We start from the raw sequence: 17,630 nt of genomic DNA, 5'->3' as shown, positions 1-17,630 counted from the left end.
GGCTGGGCCTTCAATAAACAAACAAACAAACTTCATGGTGAGTTCCCCCACTTCCCCCCTCCCAGAAAAAAAAAAAACACTGCATAGGGTTATGTTTTGACATATCATAGTTTACCAGTATAGGGGAAAAAAGAATCCCTTCCCCTTCAAATCACTGGTCCATTTTACTCACTTACTACACTGACTGGCAGAAACAAGCCCCATTTCGAATTGGCATTTGCTGTGGGTTGAACCTGGTACTTTTCCATGCAAAATATTTGCTCTAACACTGAACTGTGGTCCTTCCTTCCCATTTAGCCATCATTCTTCCCCATGAGCTGCGGTGTTTCCTGATATACCGTATATACTCAAGTTTAAGCCGACTTTTTTCAGCACATTTTTAATGCTGAAAAAGCCCCTCCTGGCTTATACTCGAGTGAGGTGGGCAGCAGTGGCGAGACGAGCAGCCGGAAAGGAGCCCTTTCTCACCGCTGGTCCCACTGCTGCCATCTGCCTCTCACAAGGGCAGGCACAGGAGCTGAGGTTGGGAGATGTGCTGCGCTGTGCCTCTCCCAACCATGGCTCCTGTCCCTGCTCTTGCGAGCAGCAGAGGCAGCAGCAGAGGGACGAGTGGCCCAAAAGGAGCCCTTTGGGGCTGCTCCTTCCTCCTCCTCCGCCTTTGCCGCTGTCGTCGGCGGAGGAGGAAGAGGAACAAGCAGCCCTAAAGCAGCCCTTTGGGGCTGCTTGTTCCTCCTCCGCCGCTGCCGCCACCACCAGGTTTGTGGTGTGGTGAACCGGCTTATACTCGAGTCAATAAGTTTTCCCAGTTTTTTGTGCTAAAATTAGGTGCCTCAGCTTATATTCGGGTCGGCTTATACTCGAGTATATATGGTATATGGTCCTCCCCCAGTGGTCATCTCAAGATGCTATAGTCTAGTCTTACTAGGTAACGTGAGGAAAATGTGGATAAGAGATTCTCCCAGGACTATAACATTCTAACATCTTTCTCCCACATTTCCTCAAAGGAGCTTGGAGTAACACACATGGTCCCCTCCATTTTATTCTCACAAAGATCTTGAGAGTTAAGTCAGGCTTGAGCGATAGGAAGTGGCCCAAAGTCACATAGTGAACTTACTAGCTGAGTGTGGTTTTCCCCAGTCCTAGTCAGACCTTCTAACTGCCACACCAAACTGGCTTCAGATATGAAATTTAGGGTTGGGTGACCTGCTTAACCTCTTCCTGGCATGCATGCACATGGGGCGCAACTTGTGTAATTAATTCAGTCTTCCTCCTGATACCATAATTGGCCAGAACTGTTAATAAAGACCTCATGACATGCTCCCATCTTGTGCTCCCCTCACTTCCTGTGTGGAAGTCATAGTTACTCTTAAAAAACAAACAGAGGGGCAGAATTGTGCAAACCCCATTGGGCATGGCCTCTCCTCTTCCACCAGTGTTTTTTTTTTCCTGGTCAGCCTGCTGAAACATGCTGCTAAAAATCACCCCCGCCCCCACTTCCCCTTTAAATTTGGTTCAGAACACAATGTTTATGTGCTGACTCCATTGAACTGGTGGTGATGTGTCTGCATAAGAGGTCTTTTCTCACCATGCTTCATCCAAGTATTTAGACCATGTAGGGTGGTGGGAAGGGGAATAAGGTTTCAAAGAGAGCCCTTAGGATAGTAGCGGGTAAAGTCCAGTGTGATTATAGCAGCAGTGGAAGAAAAGAGATACGAGCCAAACTGAGATGACCACAAGAACCCGTAAACTTTTGCAATTCTCAGTACCCAATAACCGACAGGCCTGATTGAATCCTCAAGCTGTATATTTTTCTAATTTAGCCGAAGCCAATGGAGTCACCCAGTGCCATGATTCCAAATCTTGTGTCATGCCTCTACTTCCTGTTCCGTTCTATCTTACTGTAGAACCCATGTGCTTTGCCCAAATTACCTCTCAGTTGGATAATGTCATGAAGGCTTCAAACCTACTGTATGCTCATGTACCTGGGAGTAAGCCCCACCAAACGCGTGTCAAAGGCTGAAGAACGAACTTCCCAGGTAGTAATGGGATTATGGAAGGTAAGGCAAAGTAGCAATGAAAGGAGTAAGACAATTTCATGGAGAAGAAGGTTATCACTGTGCATACCCTATGTCCTCAAATGCAGCCAGCAAAGGAGAAAGAAGTTCTGTTGCCTGGCCAATTGCTGCCTTTGGGATGGGGGAATGTGAGATTGCATCGTGTTTCCTTTGGGGAAACAGATGATACTTTAAAGGCAGGCATTCTCCAGGTTGCTGCCCCTTTCTCAGCTTGTGATTTATATATACCGTATTTTTTGCTCTATAAGACTCACTTTTTCCCTCCTAAAAAGTAAGGGGAAATGTATGTGTGACTTATGGAACGAATGCAGGCTGCGCAGCTATCCCAGAAGCCAGAACAGCAAGAGGGATTGCTGCTTTCGCTGCGCAGTGATCCCTCTTGTTGTTCTGGCTTCTGAGATTCAGAATATTTTTTCCCTTGTTTTCCTCCTCCAAAAACTAGGTGCGTCTTATGGTCTGGTGAGTCCTATAGAGCGAAAAATACGGTAATAGGATGTCATAAAAACACTATGGTTACATGCATAGCTGTCAACGTTTCCCTTTTTTTAAGGGACATTCCCTTATTCCGAATAGGATTCCTCACAAGAAAAGGGAAAAGTTGACAGCTATGGTTACATGGTGTTAGTCACACTCGTCCATTAAAATTGATGGGTTCAAACTTCCTTTGCCCAGTACTGGACCACGTTCTCTCTTGGAACTCTCCACACCATAGGGAAACGGATAACCGTGAAACAATATTTACACAAAGCAATCCCACAATTTATCATTATCTTTTGCACTGGTGCATCAGTTAGGGGAAATTCCACCACCGTTTCTCAGAGGAAGATGAAATTCTTCAGATACTTTGTTGGATGGGTGGCTTAACTTAAAAGGTGCCGATTGCGAAGAGCACCAGAGATACAGATCATCCTAGCAGAAGGACCTGAAACAGAGATAGCCAGGAATTGCTGGGGAACTCGAAACTGCTTTCTCCAGGCAAAGACCACCGGATTAACTCTCCTGAAGCCAGTGCAAACAAATGCCATTTCTGCAACATGAAGTTCAGTAAAGGGGAGTTAGCTGGGATTCACAGCACGTCTTGTGATAGGCCACAGAATCATACAATGAGGGGAATCATGGGGCACAATCCAGAGCAAGTGAAGTGTCCTTCAAATATTAGTGCAGTTAACCAGGCAATCTGGGGTTAACTTTCTCCCTGGTGCTATTGTATGTTTTAAGAGTTTGATAAGGAGGAAGCATTCTACAGTATTCAGATTTAGTCTTCCCCTGCACTATGAAGTGGGACAATCCAGCAACAGATATATATATATCACCTTACCTAAGTCTGCTGATTGTGTGGCTCAGCTGTAAGTTAAATGCAAATTTAATCTTTACATTATTATTATTTTTTTAAAAAACTTCAATTCACAAAACACTTTCACCAAAGGGGTGGGGGGGGGAACAGGAGCATGGTTATCATGGTTATCTTCTTGACTGAGTCCCAATAGCACTTGCAGCATAAAGAGAATCAATTGTTTTTCTCTGGCAGCATAGCTGCCAACATTTCCCCTTTTTTATGGGAAATTCCCTTATTCCTAATAGGATTCCTCACAAGAAAAGGGAAAAGTTCTCTATCAGAATGAAATCTTGACATACGAAAGCTAATTCCCGACACTCCATGGTAATCTTCTAACAGTCTGCACACCTATCTTAAGCATGTGTTCACGGACATGGCAAGTCTGCAGACTGGGCTATAACTTAGAAAGTAGAAGAAAACCATGTACCCCCAGTAATATGCAAATTCTAGATGGTGTGTGCTTGACATTGTTTGGAGTCTGTAACCTGAAGCGTCTGTAACCCAAGGTACCACTGTATTTGAAAACATGGGCAGCATTAAGATAAATTCAACAGTGTAAATAGGTTTTGGTGGATGTAACAATGGAATACTGAATGGTGTAGTTTATATAAAATACAGTATGCAGGGATTTATGTGATGCAAAATGAACCATGGAGAGAGAAGAAAGGAAGTCACTGGTATTTTAAGGTTGTTTAAATGAATATTCTAAAATTTAATAAAAATTATACCAAAAAGAGAGAGGCTGGCTCAGTCTAAGACCGTTTCCTGTATTCCCGTGTTTAAATGCCACAGTGAGGGGGCTCATACTTTCAGTTCTTGGCACAAGGCTCTTCCACCAGTCAGGGAATTGCTTACTTATTCCTCAGGGTAGTATATCTTATTAGGAAATGAAACTTGACTCCACATCAACTTTCGATCTGTGCCCTGCTACCCACTGTTCCCAAGGCGTAGCAGATTGTTGAATCACGATCTAACCCTCCACATCTCTCAGGAGTTGAGACATATGGAATATAGTTCCCTGTTGGCAGACACTGTCATTGAGAGACGAGTAGAGTAAATGTCACCAAGGAAAAAGAGAGGGTTATGTGTGCACTGAAGAAATGCTTTGTTTCATGGGATGTATTTTCTTTAAGAGGGACGCGGGTGGCGCTGTGGGTTAAACCACAGAGCCTAGGACTTGCTGATCAGTAGGTTGGCGGTTCGAATCCCCGCGACGGGGTGAGCTCCCGTTGCTCGGTCCCTGCTCCTGCCAACCTAGCAGTTCGAAAGCACGTCAGAGTGCAAATAGATAAATAGGTACCACTCCAGCGGGAAGGTAAACGGCATTTCTGTGTGCTGCTCTGGTTCTCCAGAAGCGGCTTAGTCATGCTGGCCACATGACCCGGAAGCTGTACGCCGACTCCCTCGGCCAGTAAAGCGAGATGAGCGCCGCAACCCCAGAGTCGGTCACGACTGGACCTAATGGTCAGGGGTCCCTTTACCTTTACCTGTATTTTCTTTTAGAAAGGAAAGGCACAGCTGGCCAACACAGAATGCACTGCAACTCTCCCTCTACACCAGGAATAGTCCCCATTTTCTTGTACTTTTCCATCTGTTATTACATTTATATTTCACCTTTCCTCCAAGATACACAAGGTGGCATACGTGGTTCTCCTCTTCCCCATTTCCATCTCCACAAGAACCCTCTGAGGTTGGAGAGGCTTGAGAGACTGTGACTGGTCCCACGTGACATCAAGAGCCTTATGCCTGAGTGGGGATTCGAACCCTGGTCTCCTGGGTCTAGTTCACCAGTCTAATCACTACTCTGCATTTGCACCATGCCTGTTCCTCATAAAATATCTTGCCATGTTTTGTTCTCTATTCTACATTCTGGGGGGAAGTGGAGAAGGCCTTTTAAAAATGTGATACATTTCAGTTCCCAGCTCACAGCATCGCTAGCCATTGGCCATGCTGGCAGGGGCTGATGGGGGTTGGTGCCTGTGACGTCAACATATGAGAGTGCTGGAGGTGAAATAGTTAAACAGGTTACCCAATCAGAACCCGGGGGGTGGAGTCAGAGGGACTATAAAACCAGCTCTGGGAGGGGCGAAGGGGGAGTTTATTGGGAGTTGGGAGGTTGGTTGGAGTGGGAGTGAATTGGGATAGAGTCTGTGGGGAGGTTGAGTTAGTGTAGAGAAATAAGCTGAGTCAGGAACAGTTAGGAGCTAGGAAGACAAGGAAATATCTGAGAGGTGGTTTGGTGAGTGAGAACAGGTAGCGGAAGTTATAGGTCTGGATAAGCACCCCATGATTGTAATTGACCGATACCGTTTATGAAACCACATGCTTGTTAAACGGCAATAAATAAAGAGAAGTTTATGTTCCACTTTAACTCTGACTGGACTCAGTATTTTACCAGGTAGGGCCTGGGTGGTGGCAGCGAGAAATAAAGTGGTGGCACAGGGATCAATAGATGGTGAAACGTCCAGGGACCCTGTGTGATCGCCAGAGTGCCCAACAACAATGGGCCACAAATTCTCTAGCTCTGACAGAAGGAGGCATGCCAAGGGCAGATTGAGAACCTGCTGGGGGTATAACAGGGCGAGGTACATATCTGCAGGATCTAGTGCCTTCCCAGTACCCCAACATTTTCCCAGTCCAGAGACACAACTATGCCAGCCTATGGGGGGTGTGGAGAGAGAAGGAAATCTGTGGGATGTGATACATAGTACAACATTCAAGTACAACATTCCTTGTTTTCCTAGAGTGGGCATGCGAGGGAATGTTTGGTCCAGACAATCGAAAACTTCCTGTTTCCTCCTGGCTGGGACGTACTTCCTTTGCATGTGACTAGAGGTGGGTGTGACCTTACCTGTCCAGGTAATAAAAGGACAAGGCATGCTGCCACTCTCTCTCTCTTTGACTTCCTCCTCAGGTGGAGCAGCAGCTTTTAGCTAGAGATGCTTAGTTAACTTCCAGCCAACAGAGGACATTGGGACTATCTCCATATGGGATAGCTCCACATGTATATACTTTGTAACTAAGTCTGCCTTCAGGGATCCAACTGTGAACTGGTGATGTGAATAAACTTCTTTTATATACTTTACACAAGATTGTAGCGTGTTTATTCTTTTAAGAGGGATATAAGGGAACTTACCAGGAATCTAATGCAGTGGTACCTCAGGTTAAGAACTTAATTTGTTCTGGAGGTCCATTCTTAACCTGAAACTGTTCTTAACCTGAGGTGCCACTTTAGCTAATGGAGCCTTCTGCTGCTGCCGCCCCGCCGCTGCACAATTTTCTGTTCTCATCAGAAGCAAAGTTCTTAAGCCAAGGTACTATTTCTGGGTTAGAGGAGTCTGGCCCCTTGTGTGCTAGATTTCAAGGTTTAATAATTCCCTTTAATTCTGCTTCAAAACCGATACTCAATCCAATTCCAATCCAATCTTAGTAATAATCCCTTATACAACAGCGACAATGTTTTCAACTTCAGTTCGGGTTGACACATTTAGTTATTTATGAATCTGCAAGTGAAGCTCTCCTTTATTCTTCCCGTGTGAGGTATTTATTTTAACCATATTGTTCCTTTTTGTCCTTGCCAAATATTCTGTCTGTCTTGGTTATTCCTGATCCCCATCATGCCTTGTGGCGTTGTTGTCTCAATGTCATTCTAAAGAAATCTCTTCTTCCTTTGTTTTCAATACCTCTGCCATTCATTTCTAAAGCATTCATTTGACCTTCCTCACGAAAGTGTTTTATTGTGGTGTAATTACTAAAAGTTTTTGTGTTTGCAAAAACCATACATTGCAGTTATGTTCAAATGTGGTGAGATAATAAGACTCCTATGACCTCCTTCTAAAGGTAATCAATCCTGGTTAAGCCCCTGGAACCTGTCACCACGAGAAATTTACCGTATTTTTCGCTCTATAAGACGCACCAGACCACAAGACGCACATAGTATTTGGAGGAGGAAAACAAGAAAAATAATATTCTGAATCTCAGAAGCCAGAACAGCAAGAGGGATCGCTGCACAGTGAAAGCAGCAATCCCTCTTGCTGGTCTGGCTTCTGGGATAGCTGTGCAGCCTGCATTCGCTCCATAAGACGCACACACATTTCCCCTTACTTTTTAGGAGGGAAAAAGTGAGCCTTATAGAGCAAAAAAATACGGTATTTATCATTTACTGCATTTATAACCCACCTTTTCCCCCAAGATGCTCAAGGTAACATACATGCTTCTCCCTGCTCCTCAGTTAATCCCCACAAACAACCCTGAGAGGTAGGTTAGGCAGAGAGGTGGTGACCATAGCTGTCAACGTTTCCCTTTCTTTAAGGGAAATTCCCTTATTCCGAATAGGATTCCTCACAAGAAAAGGGAAAGGTTGACAGCTGTGGTGGTGACTGTCCCAAGGTGAGCTTCGGGGCTGAATGGGGATTTGAATCGTGGCCTCCCACGTTCTGATCTGACACTCGAACCACTATACCATGCTGACTCTCAAGTGGGGTGAATGTAACAGTATCTCACAGGGTTTCAAGGAGTTAATCTCGTTTGAACAGTATTTTTGCTTTTTTTTCCAAAATATTGCATTTTGTGGCAAAGCAAACTTTTTGGAAAACCAGGTGTGAATCTTCAGCTGTGGGCCTTGAGCCTTGAGGGAAGTGAAAAGAATTTCTGTAGGGTTCAGATAGACATATCATGCAGATTACTAAATCTCTACATGAAGCTCCATAAAGTGAATTAATGAAGAAGGCTGCATTTTAAGACTGATATTCAAATGGGCCTCTAGAGACGTCTCTACGACGTCTAACTGAGCAGGATAAAGAAAGCAAACCAGTTTCTTCTCCATCATTTCTTTGATACTGCGTTGGGACCTCAGCCAAGATCAAACTTCCTATGTCACTAGGCATTGTGCCAACATATGATAACATTCCCTTGCATGACTGTTTTTAAGAGGAGTAAAGATAACTTTATATTGGATTTTCTTTTTATCTTGATCCACTTTCAGATGTCTCTTCCTCAGTTGGCTGAAGATGGCTCTAAAGCAGGAATAATAAAAATGGTCTGAAATTAACTGAATATTTGCCATGTTACGAAGCTTGACAAGGAAATATGTTTTCTTCATCCTCCCATTTGATTCTGGCAAACAAACTGATTTTTGACTCTCCACGCTGTTTTCTGGCTCTTCGTGTGTGTGTGTGTGTGTGTGTGTGTGTGTGTGTGTGTGTGTGCATCTGCACACCAGAGAATTTCATGCAAAATCTCTCAGGACTTATTTCCATTTTAAAAAATTACGTTTTCCAAAATTTCACACATACATAATAAAACACTTTCCCCACCAACTTGCTGACCCAAGGTGTTTCTGTTTCTCTCTCTGGTGCACCTTGTCTTCTATCTCTTAACCCTTAACAAAACTACTATGATCTTTAATCCCATCTGTTGCTCATAGTTCCAATCCTGCTCGTGTGTTCATCATATGATAATATTTCTTTAAATGATCCAAAAAAAAGGTTTCCATTCTTCCACAAAACCTTCATCACTAGGTTCTCTTATTTTAGCTTAATCCATCACCTTGCTTATCCATTCTGCTTTTGTGGGTATTTCTGCTTTGTTCCATTATTGTGTGTAGAGAATCCTAGCTGAAGTTGTAACATGCATAAAATTGGGACTCGTTTCCAGTGGAGGCCTTGCTGAGTGCAAGGAACATCCCAACTACAGATGCAACCCACAAAAGAAATGCTTGGCATGTTCTAGTAGCATATTTTGCAAAGCTAGGGAGCTTCTTGGCCTAGCATGGGCTAAGATCAAATGTAGGGCAAATGTTTATTGGTTAATTTTTCTAGTAGGGCTGTTTCCCATACTATTTGGTACCATTGGTCCTGACAGGTCTCTCCAGTGTCTGGTTATGGTGTTTCTGGCTGCTGAAAGTAGATGGGTTATGAGTGCTTTGTAGTGTAAATGGGCATTGTTATCTTGGAAGATGTTTAGTAGGGCCAATTCTGGGGTGATGTCTAATACTTGCTTAGTTATTTTACATATTTCTCATATGGCTGTTGTCCACCCCACTCACACACAAAACAAAGATCACCACAGCCAATCACAAACAAACAACCACACCCTAGGCAAACCCCAACCTCTCTCACCACCAAAGGAACACAAGTGAACAGCAGAGAACCGGCACGAGTAACGCTGACACCAAACCCTACATACATTAAGCAGAATAGAAACATCGCCACCCGACCCCACCCATCTCCCCCCCCACCCCTTTTCTTCCTAATGTCTCAACAAATGAAACTGATTTGTAAAAATGCTACATGGAAAAAATACGAGAGACATTACACATACTTCTGTAAAACAAGAAAATCTTTAATAAAAATGAAAAAAGAAGAAAAAAGTGTAGGGCAAATGTAAATGCTGTGCTGCTTTGTGTTTTGCTGTATTGCAAAACCATGCACGGTACTGAAAATACAGTTTTTTAAAACCACAATATAAGAAAGGCCCTCCACAGATTGCTGGACTGCACTTCCCATCATCCCTGACTGTGGGCTATGCTAGTTTGGGCTGATGGGAGGTGGAGTCCAACAACATCTGGAGGAACCCAGGCTCTACATCCCTGATATAAAACAGTCACAAATGAAAAGCAGAAACAGGATGAGAACTGAATAAAATCACTACCAGTTGCCTTCTAACAATCCAAGTGCCTTGCTGAGTTGAAAGGTCTCACCCAAGTCTTCTGAAAACCTGCAGAGAAATGGCCAAATAAGTGGCCTAAGGCAAGGCGTCCCAAAGAACTATTAAAGAAATGGCCTAAAATTACCTCATTCAATGGGGGTGGGGTGAGTGGCTGACACAAAACAAGACTTCATCTAATGATCTTGAGGCACATAGAAGAACATACAAGGCGGAGGTGTTCCTTCAAGTGCCAAGATCCAGACCGCCAGGGACAAAACTAGCAAATTTATTTGACTAGGGAAACTAGGGGGAGAAGCAGTGCAAATTTTTGAGAATAGGTGTTAGGGTTGCCGTTTATGTTGGCTGTTTTTGATATATATATATAAATAGATGCCTTACACAAGACTGGAAGATAAATATTTACTTGTCAGTTTCGCAGTAGTTGAAGAACAAGTATTACACACACACACACACACACACCAATGCATTCCTCTCCCTTGAGCCCAAGAGAGGGTTTAGTTCTTTTTGTTTTCAAAAAAGCTCATTTGTAGCAGTGCATAAGTTGTATAGCTTGCCTTCCCTCACAAATCCCTACAGACTTCTGCTTGAAGTCACCACACTCCGCAATTCATGAAGAATCAGCTAACAGAATAACCAACCAATTCCCAACTGTCACTTGCCAGCTGCTAATTTCCAACTGCCACCTCCTTTCCCCAATACCATATATTCTTTGTGGAATACATTTACAATGCAAATACAATACAAATGCTAACAATGTATGCACAGCCAAAAATGAAGAAATGTGTGACCATACAAGGGGTAGAACCATGGAGGACACAGATTTGTATTTGCTAATTTATATACATAGATGGAAATTCAGAAATAATTACTGAGGTTCTTAATTTTTATACTGGACTTGGAGCATCCTGCCCACACTTTGAGTTCTGCTTCTGAGGCCTGGTTTGTGTACCCACCTGGGAGAGCAAATGTTCTGGCAGGGATGAGGGAGAGGGCTTTTTCAGCGGTGGCCCCACCTTTGTGGAACTGTGTTCAAAGTGTGATTAGACAGGCTCCCCCTTGCCAAGCCTTTAAGCAGGCTTTGAAAACTGGGGTTTGGGTGATGGTTTTAATCAGGCTGCCGAAATCCTGTTTGAAAGTGTACTCTGTTTGACAGCTGTCCAAGTTTGAGACTAGTTTAAAGATAAAGAGCTAGAAAAAGGAAGGGTGAGAGCTTTGAAGTTGCCATCAACAGCACCACCAGGTCAGCAGAATGAGCAAGCATGCAAGTTTCCTGGTGTCTTTTTGATTATATTGAGATTTACTGCTTTTCTAATTATAGTGATCACAGCTAAATTTGTGCCTACACATATAAAATTACCATATGCATTTTTAATGTAAATTGGTGTCCTCTTTAGTCCTCCACTCTTGGTGATGCAAATCTTCTTTTCCAACCATGCATATTATACTGTAATTGCATAGTTCGGCTGGGGCTGATTGCTGTTTTAATGCATTCTCTGTATATAACTATATAAATAGGGAGGATTGAATTTTTCAGCTTTCAAATTCCAGAAATGATGGGTGCTAAAAGTTGGCTAAATTAATATAATTTATATGTATCTGAAGAAGTGTGCATGCACACGAAATTGTATACCTAAAACAACTCCATTGGTCTCTAGGGTGCTACTTTATAATTTTCAAATTCTTTTAGAAGGATTCTTTTAAAGACTTTCTTAGATCATATAACTTTTTTGAACACTTGATTCTTTTAAGGGAGTTTTTAGGTTTTTTAAGAAAAGTCTTTTTAACGATCTTTTAAAAGAATTTTTAAAATTTATTTTGACTATGGCAGACCAACACGGCTACCCGCTTGAATTTAATATAATTTAGTTTTTCTTGGCAAACAACTACTCAAAAATTATTGACCTTGGTTGTGGAATTTCCAATAATTTTAACTATGTCGACTATTTTTAATGCCACTGAATGTTTTAATTCTAAGTTATGGGTTTTATACATTATTGTTATATCTGACCTACATGCCTGGTGAGAAAGGGTTCGTTTAAAAAAAAAAAAACCACCACAACACAACACAAAACACACAAAAACACCACAACATGGTGGAATAAGGAAATGTACTTCTGGATTGTGCAGTGCAGCTTCCTGGGGGCAGCCAAATGTCTTGAGCTGATGTGCTGAACTTTTCAGGACGGAGACAGCAAACACTTTCCTAATCTTCTGCTTTCAGATCAGACAGCCGCCTATCCATATCTTGCTCCTTTTGCATTGTTGTCTTGCTTCCAGATAAGTGCACAGTCCCCTGACCATATTTAGTCATCTTTTTAACATTTCCTCATTCCCAGTAGGCATATAACCAGATATTGCCCCATTGTGCTTATGCCCATGGCCTCAATCTGCCCCCCTTTTGTTGGATGCTTAAAACCCTAAGCAAAGCCCAGCTGGATCAGACCCAAGGCCTGTTCCGCCAAGCATTCTGTTGTCACAGTGGCAAACCAGGTGCCCAAGAGAAGCTGGCAAGCAGGATCTGAGTTCAGCTGTGCTCTCTGCACTCAGAAACAGTCCCCCCACCTTCTATAATATATCTCTAATACTCGATACAAAGGTCCGTATAGTAAAAGCTATGGTTTTCCCAGTAGTGTTGTATGGAAGTGAGAGCTGGACCTTAAAGAAGGCTGATAGCCGGAGAATTGATGCTTTTGAATTATGGTGCTGGAGGAGACTCTTGAGAGTCCCATGGACTGCAAGAAGATCAAACCTATCCATTTTTTAAAAAATACAGTGGTGCCTCGCAAGACGAAAATAATTTGTTCCTCGAGTCTCTTCGTCTTGCAGTTTTTTCATCTTGCGAAGCACCCCTATTAGCGGCTTAGCGGATTAGCGCTATTAGCGGCTTAGCGGCTATTAGCGGCTTAGAAAAAGGGGGGGCGAAAAAACTCGCAAGACTCGCAAGACGTTTTCGTCTTGCGAAGCAAGCCCATAGGGAAATTCGTCTTGCGAAGCGCCTCGAAAAACGGAAAACCCTTTCGTCTAGCGGGTTTTTCGTCTTGCGAGGCATTCGTCTTGCGGGGCACCGCTGTAATTTTTATTGCTTTTCACAAACACAAAAGAATTAAACAATAATAACCAAGGAAATAAGAACATAGAAAAGAAAAGAAAACAATAAATAAACCTATCCATTCTTAAGAAAATCAGCCCTGAGTGCTCACTGGAAGGACAGATCCTGAAGCTGAGACTCCAATGCTTTGGCCACCTCATGAGAAGAGAAGACTCCCTGGAAAAGACCCTGATGTTGGGAAAGATGGAGAGCATAAGGAGAAGGATACGACAGAGGACGAGATGACTGGACAGTGTTCTCGAAGCTACCAGCATGAGTTTGACTAAACTGCGGGAGGCAGTGGAAGACAGAAGTGCCTGGCGTGCTCTGGTCCAGGGGGTCACCAAGAGTCGGACACGGCTAAACGACTAAACAACAATACTCGATATGAGCAGCCATCGCCTATGAATTACCATGTCATCCCAGGCTACTTCATTGTATCACACACCAGGCAATTAATGTGGAAAGAAAGCTTGTGAGAAAGTGGACTAGAGTGGTCATGTGGCCTGCTTGACATGTGTCGCACAGCCCTCTCTGTGAAGGATAGTTCTCCATCGATGAGCTGCCCATTTAAAAGATAAAGAACTGCGCAGCCGGGCTGAAGGAGGTGGGGAAAGTCAATGTAGGAAGCAAGCTAGAATGCCAGATTATTGAAAACTACTGTTGAAATAAGTCTTAGCAGGGATTAGAGAAGATGCTCGACTGATATAGTGGTGGAATTCTACAGCAACAGCCCAACATTGGTGCATTAATAAAAGAACAATCTCTTCCTTCTTGGTTTTTGGAAGGGCTGTAATTTGCCAGGTACATATTTCCACATGTGGTGGAGTTTTTCCCATTGTGAACTCCTCTTGTCACTGTCAGAGGGTTTTTTGGGGGGGAATATCTGCTCTAACTTTGTCCATGGAGTTTTATTGGCAGGGATATTGGAGTGGCTTGCCGGTTCCTGCTCCAGGTGGATCACGTTTGGTCAAAACTTTCCACTATGACCTGTCCATCTTGGGTGGCCCTGCAGAGCTGGACCATAAAGAAGGCTGATAGCCAGAGAATTGATGCTTTTGAATTATGGTGCTGGAGGAGACTCTTGAGAGTCCCATGGACTGCAAGGAGATGAAACCTATCCATTCTGATGGAAATCATCCCTGAGTGCTCACTGGAAGGACAGATCCTGAAGCTGAGGCTCCAATACTTTGGCCACCTCATGAGAAGAGAAGACTCCCTGGAAAAGACCCTGATGTTGGGAAAGATTGAGGGGACAACAAGGAGAAGGGGACAACAGTGTTCTTGAAGCTACCAACATGAGTTTGGCTAACTGCGGGAGGCAGTGGAAGACAGGAGTGCCTGGGGTGCTCTGGTCCATGGGGTCACGAAGAGTCGGACACGACTAAACAACAACAATCTGCTCTAACCTCTTTTCTAAACATTTTCACGACAACATTCGCCTCAGTCCTCCCAGCACTCAAGCCACTTTGGAGTGATGATCTGGGGGACGCTGGCTATTGGAAATAGTAGATCTTGAGCGATTTTGTTCCCTCCAGTGGATTTTTTTCCTGCAGAAATGCTTTGCTCTCTGGCATTTGCGTGGCTGGGATGTGTCTTTGAACTGAAAGAGAAAGCCTCTTTCTTCCCAGGAAGGAGAGAGATGTGGATGAGTAGAAACTACTTTGGGTGGCTGGAGTGCAAGTATCTGTGTGCAAGCGTTGCGCAGAAGAAATGCTACGTCTGTTGCTCTGTCGCTGCTCGGCACAGAGCCAGAGCAGGGCTCTTGGGAGTTTGTGATACGCAAGAGTTCCAAGGAAGAATTCTGAAACATCAGAGCGATCAGTTCTAATGTTTTATTAAAGAAAGGCATAGACTTACAGTGAAGCAGCCTGCTAGTTCCCCTTGCCCTTACAGACACAGGATAGACTCTGCAGCACGCAGGCATTCCAGCAAGGAGATGGCTTGTCCACATGCAAGCAAAAGGGCATAGCTTCTTCTTCTTTTCTTTTTTCTTTTATAAATCTTTTTAATTGAATTTTACATTGCAAATTTAAATTCAAACAATCATCACCATCATTTAGGATTCCATGCATCCTTTCACTCCCCTCCACCCTTCCATGGTTACCATTTTCAATCTTTTTCCACTGCTTCACTTATTTTCTCTATTTTTCTTATATATTCCAATTTTACCTTAGTTTTCAGTACATTACAAACGTTATTCAAATCCCGCCAAAGTTTTTAATTGTTTACAGTGTTCTCTTAAGTACATTGTCAATTTTCCCCATTCCTTCTTAAAGTTATTCTCTTCCTGGTTTCTGATTTTCCCAGTCAATTTCGCCATTTTGGCGTAGTCCATCATCTTCATCAGCCATTCATCTCTGGTTGGGACTTTATCTTCTTTCCATTTCTGGGCCAATAGTATCCAGAGGCCTTTTTGTTAGGAATTTAGGTGCGGAGATACCAAAGGAACAGAGACGATTAATTATGTATGCGACGACAGCAGCACGGATACTACTAGCTTCTTCATACAGCAAAGCAAAATACGTAAATCACCTGATTGGAAGGTAGCCAGTACCCAAAACATCACAGATATCCCTCTCTCTGGCCTCGGAGCCCAGTATCCCAAGCCCACAGAAAAGGGTACCCTCAAAGCAAGCTGAACATAAACCTATGTGAGCTCTTGGCTACAACCGCTACCAATTGATTGTGGGGTCATCTTGAGTGCCAAGATGGTGCTATCAGACCTTCCAGAGCAGATCACATTTGGTTCAACACACCTGTCCACTTTTGCCTTTGGAACCATCCACCCCTTGCACATAGGTCCTGGAAGGCTGCCAAGGATGGTATGAGTCCCTCCTTCTGGAAAAGGTTTCCGCTTGTGTTCTGTGACAGACCAGGAATGGAGAGGCCTGTTCAAATCCCCACTCAGCTCTGAAACTTGTTGGAATGACCTTGTGTCAGCCACCATCTCTCAGGTCCAACCACCTCACAGGGCTGTTGTGAGGATCGTATGAGGAGGACAAAGATCTGCGTCTACTGTCTTGACTCTGCAAGTCAGCTTTCACTCACACGGGACTAAAGTGATGGATATTTTGTCAACAGGTTCCTCTTGTAACCACTACCACAATGGTGCTAGTGCTATTACTACTAGAAATATCAATATATGTCATCCATATCATACTTTAGAACATACCACATATATTATCTCAGCAGTGCTCACCACCGTATAATCCCCTTGGCTTCTAGAATACCTATAGCTTGGCCTCAAGTATTGCCTAAAGCCAGATTTGAGGCACACTTGGGATCTCTTGATTGTGCAAAACATCTGGGGAATTTCAAAGCAAGCCAAACAAGTTTTGATAAGACCAGCAAAATTCCTCAGCTGTTTCCCCTCACCATCTTCACACTTCTAGGCTCCCAAAGAGGTTCCTACTTCAGGGGGTGGGGTGGGGGGAGAGAATAATTTAAAGTGGAGCTTAGAAGAGTTTCAGTACGACTAATTAAATTTCTCAAGAGGATTTCTCAGTCTCAAAAACATATTCCCTGCCCATGGAAAAATCCCTCTGAGCACATGCAGGGTATTTTTATATGAATGGTGAGAACGAGCGAAGCATGTAGAAGGGAAGCTATTGGTAAAATATTAGTTTATTTGAGGAGGCAGCACCAATTCAGACTGTGGAGCGCTATTATTAACTAAACATTCACTGACAGCGGAGTAATGAGATCAGTGCTTCTGAGCTTGCCCAGGTTATTTTTTTACTTCAGTTGTTTAGCCAAGTAACAACAGCAAGCTGAGTTGTGCTTTCTAACAGTCCTATGTAGCTCCACTTAGAAGAAAGTGCAGTACCCATTTGTGATATCTATTTGCAATATGTAGCACACACTTCCACACTGGAAGCAACTAAAACAAGGCCAGCCCCCAACACATTCTGGCACCCGAGGCGAACCACTAAATGGCATTCCTTCACTAAGGCTGTGAGATGTCGTGGAGGAAGGGGCTGCTGAACACATGGCAGATCTGACTTCCAAGAAGTGAGCCGCAGCTGTCACTGACACTGTGGCACTGAGTGATGCATTCCTCAGAGGCCAGATCTGCTAAACCCTGTGGATTCTGCCGCCCAAGGCTTTTCAACCTCAACTTGCCTCATGACCTTAAAAGTAACTGTAGTTCTGTGGAGAGGAGTGAGACAGGGACCTCTTTTTCTGCACCATCGCCAAATTAAAATGACCTAACACATAACCTACATTGGCTCCCAGTACATTTCCGAGCACAATTCAAAGTGTTGGTGCTGACCTTTAAAGCCCTAAACGACCTCGGTTGAGTAGACCTGAAGGAGCGTCTCCACCCCATTGTTCAGCTCAGACACTGAGGTCCAGCTCTGAGGGCCTTCTGGCAGTTCCCTCACCGCAAGACGTGAGGTTACAGGAACCAGGCAGAGGGCCTTCTTGGTAGTGGCGCCCGCCCTGTGAAACACCCTCC

Source organism: Podarcis erhardii, assembly GCF_964252035.2.
Source record: "Podarcis erhardii genome assembly, chromosome: 17".
NCBI classification, from domain to species: domain Eukaryota; kingdom Metazoa; phylum Chordata; class Lepidosauria; order Squamata; family Lacertidae; genus Podarcis; species Podarcis erhardii.
The sequence above is the reverse complement of the archived record's forward strand: the minus strand, read 5'-3'. Positions refer to the sequence as shown.